The 12,951-nt window shown below is 37.7% G+C and overlaps 1 pseudogene; it reads right to left on the reverse strand.

Moving 5' to 3' along the window:
• Positions 1–12,077: 12,077 nt before the first annotated feature.
• On the reverse strand, positions 12,078–12,612 carry LOC147458833 (uncharacterized; annotated as a pseudogene).
• Positions 12,613–12,951: the final 339 nt, after the last annotated feature.

Consider the following 12,951-nt stretch of genomic DNA (forward strand, 5'->3'; position numbering starts at 1 on the left):
GAGGCTCTCTATTTCTGCTGTCATCTTGTTGAGGGTTTCTTGCATGCTCTGTGAAGTCGATTTTCTTCTCATACAAGACTCAAACGAAGAGGTTTCGGGTGAAGATGACTTACTTGTGGTAGCTGTCGTGAATGAACCATAGAAAGAGTAACGAGGCATCTCACGAAGAGTTATTGTCGAAGGTGTAGGTAGATGCAGAGAGGAAGAAATCGGTGAACTCAAAGAGTGCTCTTCAAGTTGAGAAGCAAGTTGCACTAGAGGTTGCAAGTAAAACGTCGATGGGCGAACCCGTTGCATAGTTATACGTATCCTCTCCATGAACATAGTTATACGTATCCTCTCCATGAACGCTCCACTCGCCGCCCACCCTTGATATCTGTGCTTTGTTTGTGACGTGTCAAACATGCATTGTCTTGTGCGATTGATCATTATTGGCAAGATTCGTTTTGGGATTTTCTACGTTTCCCCCTTGTGACTAGTCGGCGATATTAATGGTGTGGTTGTATGTGATCAAAACTGAACTGGTTAGACGGTTGGAATTTGTAATGGTGTTGGAATTGTTGACCCTGATTGGAAGGCTGAAATCGATACTGGTGCTGACTCCTCTTCTGGTTGCATAATGGGCTTGATGTAGAATAAGTCAAGTAGTTCCTCTTCTGGTTTTGGTATTGTTTCAACTTGAACCTCTTCTGCTCTGGAATAATATAACTTAATCTTGGCCCCGTTGTACACTCCAAGCAATAGTAAACCTGACAAATCTTTGAGACTTACTATCTCATTAGAGAATACCCAATCTACCTGATGGGATCCTGACCCATCTATTTTCAAGTTTGTCTTCTTTGGTCCCAATTTGGACTGGTACAACAATAGTAAATCACCTCTTTGGAACTCTCTGACCTTGATCCTACTATCATACCAATGCTTCCTTTTTTGTTGCACCACTTCTAGTTCTAGTAAAACCCTCTGTCTGATCTCATCCAGATTTAGTAATTTGTCCAGTCGTTGTTTTAGATTCTGATGAAAATCTATCCCATGCTCAACTGCCAATCGTAATCTTGAAATGACAAATTCCATTGGCATTACTGCTTATTTTCCATAAACCAGCTTAAATGGCATCATTCTAGTAGTGACCTTGTAAGCAGTGAGATATGGCCATAACGTTGTCTGAAGTTTGATGTCCCAGTGATGTGGCTCTTTTTGCACAATTTTAGTGAGAATGGTCTTGATTGTCTTGTTGCTACTCTCTACCTGACCATTATATCTGGGATAATATGGCGTGGATTTCTTGTGCTTCACTACGAATAGCTCCCTCAAAATTTCCATCGTGTCGTTGATGAAATGAGTGCCTTGATCTGACACTATCTCGAAAGGACAACCATATTGACATATTATTTTTTCAAAGATAAACATAGCAGTAGATCTGGCTATATTGTCTGGTAGTGCCTTAACCTCTACCCACTTGTTGGCATGCCCAAAGGGAAAAGGCTATAGAGATCACTTCTCTTTTTGCTGACTAAATAAGGAAAAAGGTTGAGTTGTATTTTTAAGCATTTTTTGACATGTCAAAAATGTTGATTGGTTGAAATAAGATAGTGGGTACTCATTGAAATGAATTGTGTAAATCTAACGATGGGCATATTTTGAGTTTTGAAATATGAAATGAACTCTCATATATCAAAGAAAAGATTTTGGGTTGCCTAATGCCTTTGGAAGCATGAAACGTTGACCGCCTTACATGTTAAATGATAAAGCCTTAGAGGCTCCACAAATCCCAAGAGTCACCTTTTCATTTTGAAATTTGTGTTACCCACCTTTTCATTTTGAGAATTTGGTTTGATAGCTTTTAAAGTGGGATTTACAACTTAGGGATCTATAGTTTTAAATTTGTAAAAAGGGCTCTAGAGCTTAAAAATTTAGTGTTTATAAAGTGGGGTGTAGAGCATAGGGATCTAAAGCTTAGTGTGTAGAGCTTAAGGGTGCTCTTTTAATTCAATTCTATGTGCACGCTTATGTTTTTTTTTTAAAAAGCTTAGAGATGTAGTGATTTTAAAAGTGGGATCTACCCTCACATCAAGGCCTAAAATTGACGCCTACTTTTTTTGTCAAGGGCTATTTCGCCTATCAAAACAATCTCAAAATTGCCTGTCATTTTTTGTATTTATATCTGTAAGTTAATGTTATATATGGCCAATTATATAATTTGATTGTATTACACAAAGCATATGAAAGGGGGCTTGAAAAATTGGATGTCAAAAAGAAATTTTTATCATGCCTGGCATGCCTTCTGATTTTATCACTTGTTTTATTAGAAGGTAAAACTTTGAATTAAAGAAAGTGAAAATGTTACATGGATCCACAAGTGGGGGAGGGTCACCCCGAGACGCTAGAGTCTTAGGACTTAGAACTTTAAAGCTTTTAAAGTGGGATTTACAACTTAGGGATCTACAGTTTTAAATTTGTAAAAAGGGCTCTAGATCTTAAAATTTAGAGTTTTTAAAGTGGGGTGTAGAGCTTAAGGGTGCTCTTTTAATTCAATTCTATGTGCACGCTTATGTTGTTTTTTAAAAAAGCTTAGAGATGTAGTGATTTTAAAGTGGGATCTACCCTCAGATCAAGGCCTAAAATTGACGCCTACTTTTTTTGTCAAGGGCTATTTTGCCTATCAAAACAATCTCAAAATCGCCTGTCATTTTTTGTATTTATATCTTTAAGTTAATGTTATATATGGCCAATTATATAAGTTGTTTGCATTACACAAAGCATATGAAAGAGGGCTTGAAAAATTGGATGTCAAAAAGAAATTTTTATCATGCCTTGCAGGCCTTGTGATTTTATCACTTGAGTACATAGCAAGTAGTCATAATGATATATTGATTCTTTCTTGTTACCTTCTTGAATGGCCCCATGAAATCGAAGTCCCACTTCATAAAGATTCCTAGTGGTTGTACTGGTGGTAAAAGTGTCGTTCTGTTGTTATACATTAGACAAAATTTGGACTCACAAAGGGGCCCTTTAAGGAGTTTGACTTTACCTCTCTCTACCAAAACGGGCGCATGGATAAATATTTGCAAACAAACTCCAAAGTTGGCGGAGGTTTGACAGTTAGAATGTCCTCTTCAAGCTCTATCTATTGATATATAGCACGCCATGAGATTCCTCATATGTTAGAAGATTCTTTTTTTGATTCACCTATGATGTGACAACTCATTCGGAATCTAAGTGAATCAAAAAAAGAATCTTCTAAAATATGAGGAATCTCATGGCGTACTATATATCAGTAGATAGAGCTTGAAGAGGACATTCTAACTGTCAAAACTCCGCCATCTTTGGAGTTTGTTTGCAAAAATTTATCCATACGCCCGTTTTGGTAGAGAGAGGTAAAGTCAAACTCCTTAAAGGGCCCCTTTGTGAGTCCAAATTTTGCCTAATGGGTGTTGCCATTCTCTGGGAAATATCACAAGTCTTACAGAAAACTTTGACATCTGCCATCATTGTTTTCCACCATAATCTTGCTTGAAGAATTTTCTTATAAGTGATGAGGTTTTCTAGCAACTATGCTCTGAAATAATTCAACATCTACTGGTTCGTCTCTCAAAGATGTTTCTGAATAGCCTTCAATGCTTCTTGAAAGGAAATTAGCTCCACAATGTGTTTTACCTGGCTTGTGGAAAATCTTAATTTTGTCCATTACAAACATCATCCACTTGATTAACCTTCCTTGTATAATACTTTGTTGATTAGAATTAGTAAAGCCTGATCATCAACATAGAAGTGAAATAGCTTTCCCAATAGATAATGTTTAAATTTAATCGCACTGAACACTGTTCCTAGTGCCTATCTCTCTCTATGGTTGAATATCCTTATTCTGAACTAAACTTGTGATTGGCGAAGTAGGCTAGGTAGTCTATCTTCCCATCAGGCTGTGCCAGTATAGCCCCCATCTCCATACCTGAAGCGTCAACATGTACATAGAAAATAATATCCCAATTGGGATGGCGAAGGGTTGGCTTCTTGCTGATGCATCTTTTAGGCATTGGAAACTGCGTTCACATTCTTCAATCTAGATGAATTATTCCCTTTCTTTGTTAGCTCATATAAGGGTAATGCTTTAACTCCGCACACACACACACACACACACACACACACAGAGCATGTGTCCTGGCCTTGCATCCCTCCTTGAGACACCCATAAAGGGCCAATCACTAGCAGAAGGCTTTAACAAGAGCAAACAAGGATTTATGTAGCACTATCACACTTGGAAAAGGAGGGCTTAGAGACAAATATATGATGACGGTAAATCCTTAGTCTTAAACGAGAGAGAGAACATAAAAAGAGAGCCTACTTTTGACCTCTTCTTTCATGCAAACCGACCTCCAACCTTTCAACCCACCCTATTGTTCGACCATCCAATTTGACCACACTCTCTATTTGAAGGAGTTTTCTTTTTTTTTGAGATTGGAAGGACCTGCTAAGCCATGCTTGTAGTAAAAAATAGCGCTTGTGTTTAAAAAGAAAAAAGCTTTGTTGATGGCAGCAGCCAAGGAGACCCAAGCAAAGATCACAAGGACTGTTCTATGGGTCACAACAATGGCACACCACAAGCGGGTAGCGATGAAAGTGTGTAAGTTGATTTGAGGCACGAGAGAGATCAAAAGTAAAACAAATAGTGGTGGAATTCTTTGCAAAAAGTTTGCACATTATTTTAGAGTTAAGGATACCTGCACTCAGAGGTGAGAATGGTTATTTGGGCTCTTCAGCATCACCCTCAACATCTAGACCAAAGATAAGGGATCGGAATTTCAATCTGGGTTTGGGTGATTGCACAACTGTATTGAAAAATTTTGAGCCATGGTGCAAGAGCTTCTCGAATCCTATGATTGTTGATATTTGACTCGATCACTCACAATCAGCCATGCCCAAGGTCTCAACATCAAAGTCATCACATTGGGCAAAGGGAACCCCACAACTAGAGGTACTTTCAACTACTTCAAATAAGGTAGTTGTTAGCGGGTTACTGCAACAGACCTCTGTAGCATAGCTATTTGACACTAACATAATATGTCAATACTCAGGGAAGTGACTCGGATGGGGCACAAAGACTTTTTGAGTTTTTTAGTCCTAACAAGCAAACATCACAACTCAACAAGCAAAACCATCACTCAATGATTGAAAAATCTACCTATGTCCTTTCTCATCGCTCTAGATCATCAGGCCATTTCATCGACTAAATGGCTTAGATGATCATGAAACTTTAAGGGAAGCTATATTAGGACTAAGGAGATATGTCTACAAAGTCTCGTTGCATTTTGACAAGGTACATGGATCGTGATCCATCATGACCCAAGTCACAGAAACTGCAACATAGCAACCCAAATAGGTCACTTTAAGATCTAATAACACTCAAATTTGAAGATTAGGCTCGTAGACAGGTAGTCACAAACCACAACAAAATTGATAGTGCTTATAAGCACTTGAATGAAAGAGCAAATAAAGAAGAACACAATACAAGTTTTAGAATAAAAAGCGGATCACTGAATCATTAGTTATGTTGATTGAAAATCGGAGCTGAGAAGCTGCTTGAGCGTACGTACTGTTACCATATACATGTGGTAGTGATGTGTGTGAACACACTAGGACCGCTGGGGCATTTTTTCCTTTTAGGTTTTTTCCCCCGAGCATTGTATATATGCCCATCACTCTAGGGCTATTTATATTTCCATTGCATACTAAGTAACACACTCTCTATTGTGTGCCTTGAGCTTCCTTCGTCTTCTCCAAGCTGTGTGCGTTTCTCTGCAACCCTAATTCCAACACATACAACAGAGCTCCCTTATTTCAAAAAAATAAGCCCTCCTTTCAGATTAAGGTTATTAAGGTCACAGAAACTGCAAGAGAGCAACCCAAATAGGTCACTTTAAGATCTAATAACACTCAAATTTGAAGATTAGGCTCGTAGACAGGTAGTCACACACCACAACAAAATTGATAGTGCTTATAACCACTTGAATGAAAGAGCAAAGAAAGAAGAACACAATACAAGTTTTAGAATAAAAAATGGATCACTGAATCATTAGTTATGTTGATTGAAAATCGGAGCTGAGAAGCTGCTTGAGCGTACGTACTGTTACCATATACATGTGGTAGTGATGTGTGTGAACACACTAGGACCGCTGGGGCATTTTTTTCTTCTAGGTTTTTTCCCCCGAGCATTGTATATATGCCCATCACTCTAGGGCTATTTATATTTCCATTGCATACTAAGTAACACACTCTCTATTGTGTGCCTTGAGCTTCCTTCGTCTTCTCCAAGCTGTGTGCGTTTCTCTGCAACCCTAATTCCAACACATACAAAAGAGCTCCCTTCTTTCAAAAAAATAAGCCCTCCTTTTAGATTAGGGTTGTTGACTTTTATATGTAGGGATTTCTCAATGACTAGTGGCTTACTCACATAGACACATGTCATGACATAATTACAACTTAGGTAATTGATCTCTTACTCTGGGATTAGGATTTACACACAGTGTAGCTACACTAGCTAAAAAAGACAAAAGAGTACAAATTCATTAAGAATGTGGTGTCCGGCTAAGTGGGAACCCGTTTAGTGAATCCACCAATATTCCCCCCTTCCTAGCTCGTATCATCCCTTGATATGACCATGTGAAATTTGGTTGCTAATGTTGTCTTTATGTTTGTCTTTAGCTTTGAAAGTGCTTGTAGTTGATGATGCTCCCTCCTTCCTTGAGTGATTCGTATTTACTCTGTTTTGGATGATGCGTGTGTTAATATTCAATTGTTGAGACAATGTTGCATTTGATTGCGCATTCTCCTCTTTGCTCGAGGGATTCACTAAATATTACTTATGGAAGGATGCCACCTACGAGAAAACACCTAGGTAAAACCTTGTATACGGTACCTTTTAGATTAATCCAATCAACACCTTATTAGTAAATACGGGAATCTCATAATTCCCACTTTATAAATGTGTGAAGTACTTTGCTATGTGTTTAAATCTTTACTATTTGCTTTCTAACCATAAAAATTGTTAATGAGATAGTACTTGTTGTATGTTTGAATCTTGTCATTAACTTATTGCCATAAATGTGTAGAGAAAACTTCTAGAAAAGACACATATCTTAATATTAAACTATGGCGAGTTACTATGCCAAGTTGAAAATGCATTATTTTTTAATTAATTACCTCAGCTCCGTGAGATCCCTTGAGTAGGTTTGACATTGTGAGAATTATTTTTATACCAAGCTATTTTATCAAGCCCATACAATGCCATGTCTCTTTAGAATCCTTAAGACATGAATATTGTTTGTATAGACCTTTCATATTGTTCCAACATCATCAACAAACTATATGTAGCAAGTTTGTGAAATGTCTAAAGCAAAAAAGAAGGTACATGCTTTCTTACTTAGTTCACTAATGAGGCAAGATACAATAACAAATGATGTCAATTATTTACAAGTAGCGATGTGTGACAGTGTGTGTGTGTGTGTGTGTGTGTGTGTGTGAGAGAGAGAGAGAGAGAGAGAGAGAGAGAGAGAGAGATTTCATCTAATTGGCATAGGTCATGTGCATGATTACCACATCTAGTTCCAAATTCAAGTCTTGCATGTTACCTTTGGAGATAATAAAATGAATTGTGTTGAGTACATAGAGCTTTAGAATTCTTGACGAGTAAATCTACTCATACACATAGAGGGTTATCCTCTAATAAACTGGGTGACCACGACGTTTATGACAAGTATGTTTGGCATGAAGCTTGGTTACACGTTATCTATGTCACTTATCATTACAAGTAAATCCAAAAGGGTTCAATCAAGTGATAATTCTTAATTAAAGCTTTTTCTCTGGCATAAGAGTAGACTATTTTCTCATTCAGTAGGTGGTGTTAAGAAACACCAAAAAATCATACACAAAATAACTTAATGTACAAATAGATCTACTTGAAATCACAAAAGTACAAAGTAATTAACATTAAAATGTGTTGTCAAAGGTGTGTCGTGATGAAAAGCTATTGTGTGAATTTTCAAATTTTTACATCATAGCATTGTTCACTCTATTAGAGTGGCATTTACATCATGGGACTTTGATATCATCCTTGGTGAGAATACATATTTCATAATCTGTCTATAAACCATTTAGCAGATCCTTCGTTTATGTAATTCTTGTTATAGCCCAACTCTTGAGCTATGTGCATAGCTTCCATGTCCTTTAAAGTCAAGGTCAAAGGAAGTTTATGTAGCTTTGATCTTTGAAAATCATTTAATGAAAATGGAGCATGCTTTGTTGTGGTCATGTCTAATGAAGTCAATCCTTGTGATAGAGAAGGCCCTTTAAAGCAAGAGGTGATGGAGGATTGAATAAATCTTCCATGCTTGTTGCCAAGACATTTGGATTGTGCTGAGTGAGAAGATGAGACACCACTATTGCTAGGTTTACTCCATCCATCAATAAAACCTTTAAATTTCTTGTACAATGCATGCCCAAATTGAATATTCTCTTGACCTTAGCGATCAAATTTGACAACCCCATGTGCATCACTTGATTGACTTAATTGCACCAAGGATGGCAAAACTTCTTCAATCAAAATTGAATCACAAAAAATGACATCCAAGGAGTTGAGAAAGATGCAATTCTCAATTGGATTTGGACATCCCTTGTAAGGGCTATCATCAAATAGAATTGTCCTTGTACGCTTGCAAACATCTCCAAATTGATTCCAAACATACTCAAGAGGTTTGAATATTGCTTCCACCCCCATCTTATCAAATCGATATAAGGCGGACTTTGCATGCTTGTGGTAATTTTCTTGACTCCATATCATGAAGAAAGGAAAATTATTCATTGCGTGAGTCTCTAAATACCTTATTATTGCCAACACATTATGGAGCAAAGCTGTTGACCAAATTCCAGCATGAAATCTATCAAACAAGTCATCAAGAAACTCCATACACCCTAGTCGAAGAACCACCCAATTTTTGCCTACTTGAAGACTTTGGAACTTTTTGGATTTTGCAAAATGGCATCGTAGCAGTAGGCCATTAAGATCCAAGATAACACATAACTTTGATGAAGCTTTGGATAATGATGAAGCTTTCACGATAACATGTGGTACATCTGTCAAAAAGAAAAAAGGCAATTTTTAGTAAAAACATCTACAATCGTATCTTTTTTGGAGGCTTATGCGTGACAAAAAGTACCATCTACAATTTCTCCTTTCAACCAAACAGTTTCACCCAACAATGTACATTTAAATAATAATTGTTTGAGGGGTGATAGATCTCTTCTATACTTTACAACCATATCTCAAACTTTGGGGTCATTAACAATTCCATGCAATAAGAGAGATATCTGGTTAGATATTAAGTTTGCTAATTCAAGTTTCTTTTACACATCCCAAGCCTAATTTGTACCTATAGGTAGATTTAGTGCCATGGCCCATAGGTCATTTTGTATTATGTCAAGAATGTTTAGCCGAGAATTCTTCAACAGGATAGAATTATACAAATGCACCTTGCTGATGTTTGTAGCACGCTTGATCATTGAAAACTCATACCGCATACACAAAGGAGCATGTAACATGCTATTTGTAAAATTAAGCTTTGTTGTCTTTGAAAGTGAAATTTGTGTCAAAAGGTCCATGGTGAAAACGCAAATACTTAGTTTTTTAGAAGAGCAAATAAAAACACACTCACTTAGGTTCTGAACATGTGGACAAAACTTGCTCTCTTAGTTTTTTTATCATGTGGACAAAACTCACTCGCATAGGTTTTACATGTGTGGGGAAAGGTTTCTCTTTTGGGTTTTGAGCATGCAAAAATGCACTCGCTTAACTTTTCAACATGTGGTGAAAAACTGCTCACCGATGTTTTGACCACTGTTTTTGAACGGCAACTACTCTCTCCACATGGTCAAAACCTAGGTAAGTGTGTTTTCTTTTTGAAGTGTGATTTCTCTCTCCACATGGTCAAAACCTAGGTGAGTGTGTTTTTCCACGTTCAAAACCTACAAGTGATTAACCTTTGAGCACGCGGTTAAGTTTTGTTCACTACCTTACAAATGTTGATATTTTAAAAATCTTATTTGAAAAATATATTTAGAAATCCATACGAGAGATCTTGATAGGATCATTCATTTTCACTACTTGGATAACACTTGCATAAATATAACTTAAGCCATCAAACTTTAACAAGCTCTCTATTTTGAGTGGTGTGAAACTAACAAAATAGAATTTATAGTCAATAGTTGTCATTTTAGCTTTTGTTGCCATGTGATTATGACTAAAAACAGATCAAAGCCACCACCTTAAGATGATTTGTTAAAAACAAACCCATTAAGATATATTGCAAACCAATAATTGGTATCAAATAGTACATAAACTTAAGGAACACTCTTGAGAGAGAGAGAGAGAGAGAGAGATTAATCGTGCAAGTGATGTGAGGAGGAACATCCTCACTATCCTTTTGACCATGTGAACACAACTTTGGGGGTGGAGAGAGAGAGAGAGAGAGAGAGAGAGAGAGAGAGAGAGAGAGAGAGATGAATATCAAAGAGAGTGACAATGGTGAATCCATTGACAAGAAGAAGGGGAGAGAGAGGAAGAGAGGAGAGCAGAATCACTCACTTTCGGAGAGTAAGGAGAAACATCCTGACTCAAGTTTTGACCATGTGGAAAAAATTAAGAGGCTTTGAAAACTTAGTCACTTAGGAAAAACCAAGAGAGACATCTTCAGGAAAGTTTTGACCATGGACAAAATTAAGTGATGGAGCAAGAGGGAGGGAGAGAGAGGGAGAGGGAGCGAGGGGGGAAGAATGAGGAAGGTGTTGAAGCTGGAGATCATCCTCACTAAAATTTTGACCATGTGGACAAAAGTAAGGGATGGAGCAAGAGGGAGGGAGAGAGGGAGAAAGAGGGGGGAAGAATGAGGAAGGCATCGACACACACACACACACACACACACACACACACACACACACACACACACATACATAGGACAAAACTCACTCACTTAGGGAGAGTGAGGAGCATTAGGAGAGCCAACCTTACTAATGTCTTGACCATGTGGACGAGAGAGAGAGAGAGAGAGAGAGAGAGAGAGAGAGAGAGAGATGGAAAAAATTGAAGGATTGAGGGGCAGACATAGAGGTAAAACAACCACTTTCATAGTACCAAATAATACATAGGCTTTATCATCCCAAAATTACAAGGCAAAAGAGTACTTAAGCATGTCACAATTCAAAAAATTATAGTGCAATCAAGGTACTAAACGCCTAAAGTCGCCTTCTTTTATGATAAAGCCCATGACATCTTGGTTAGATTCTTCTATACCTTCTCGTGGTAGATCAGGCAATTGTACTAAAATTATAGTGCAATCAAGGTACTAAACGCCTAAAGTGGCCTTCTTTTATGATAAAGCCCATGACAGCTTAGTTAGATTCTTCCATACCTTCTTGTGGTAGATCAGGCACTTGTGGTTCATCTTCTCTGGTGTCTTTTGGATGATACTTGTCTTTAGCATTTTCATGTGCTCTAGAGAAAACCCCATCTACTTCACGTTGCTCTTGTGACCTACAAACTACCGCTATGGTTTTTTTATGACTTAAGAGTGCAGCCTTTGATGCAAGACCACCTGCAAACACATTGATGACAACTTCATGTTGGTCATTGAATGCTCTCACAGTTTTTTTGATAAATTGCTTATTCCTTCTCACTATTGCTTTGGCCACTTGTTGCTCGCCATCAAGATCTTTGTCATTGCCCTCCACTTCAATGTGTGCATTACCCATATCAGGGGCTTGTTTGTATTGTTGACATAACGATCAAGGTTGAATTTTTTTTTGCTCATGCTCACTAATGTTAACACCACAAATGTGTATATGACCCCCGAAGCAAAATTGTTGATTTGATGGCAAGAAATCACCGCTACCAACAACCGTTTGGTACTTATGCTCATCTCTAGAAGACCATCCTCCAAAGCAGCCATTTGCCTTCGATTAAGGAAAGACAATAGGATGAATTTGTTAGGCTCACAAGTCACTCTCATCAAAGAGGATACAAGCCTCTCCAACTAGAAAGAATCCCACTTCATTCCTTCTACTCCATGTAAAACATCCAATATAGCTACACCAATGGTAATTGGATCTTTGTACATTATATATTAGATCAAGGGCTTCCAAATCATACTCAACAACATACACTGACCAAGGAACTGTGCTAGAAGATTGAGGATTCTCCTTTCTTCTGATAAAGAAATTTACTATGTCTCTTGCACCATTGGGTAGTGGACTTGGATCAACCGTATGTGCTAGTTTTTTTAACAACCAATCACTACAGACACCTACAAACTTTGAGTAAACATCCTCTGTGATGTTGTAGTCATTAACTAGCTCCTCCCATGTTTTGAAGACACTACAACTACTTGATATTGATGGATTAAAAAGTGTGACCAACTCCTCCTTGAGCACTCTGTCCTGCTTTAACTGTTTTGCCCTCGTTTCCATATCTATAAGATCTTCCTTATCCCACTTATTTCTAAGACTTAATATTTTTCCTTCATTGATTTCATTCTGCAACATATTAATCTCTCCATCCTTTAGCCCCATCAAGCAACGAAAGGTAGCCGATGATGCTTGTCTTCCCATCTTTCTAGATCTTGCTGCTTGAGATAACAACTCACCTTTGGCATATTGTTTCATTATTGAAACCCATCCATCAAATATTTGTTGGGAGCTTACTATCATTTGATAGTCCCATGATGCCGTAATCAACAAAACCCTGAAAACATAAATAGACAATAATGTTGTAAGAGACATAACAAATGCAACATTTTGTAAAAGCAAAAGAAGAAGTGTAGGATGCTCTACTTGCCAAGGCAGCCGTAGTGTGCTAGACTTGGGAAGTCCTTGTTGAGGTTTTGATGGAGATCCAAATGCCATCCAATG

Source organism: Adiantum capillus-veneris, chromosome 4 (assembly GCF_014529385.1).
Source record: "Adiantum capillus-veneris isolate H3 chromosome 4, ASM1452938v2, whole genome shotgun sequence".
Taxonomy (NCBI): domain Eukaryota; kingdom Viridiplantae; phylum Streptophyta; class Polypodiopsida; order Polypodiales; family Pteridaceae; genus Adiantum; species Adiantum capillus-veneris.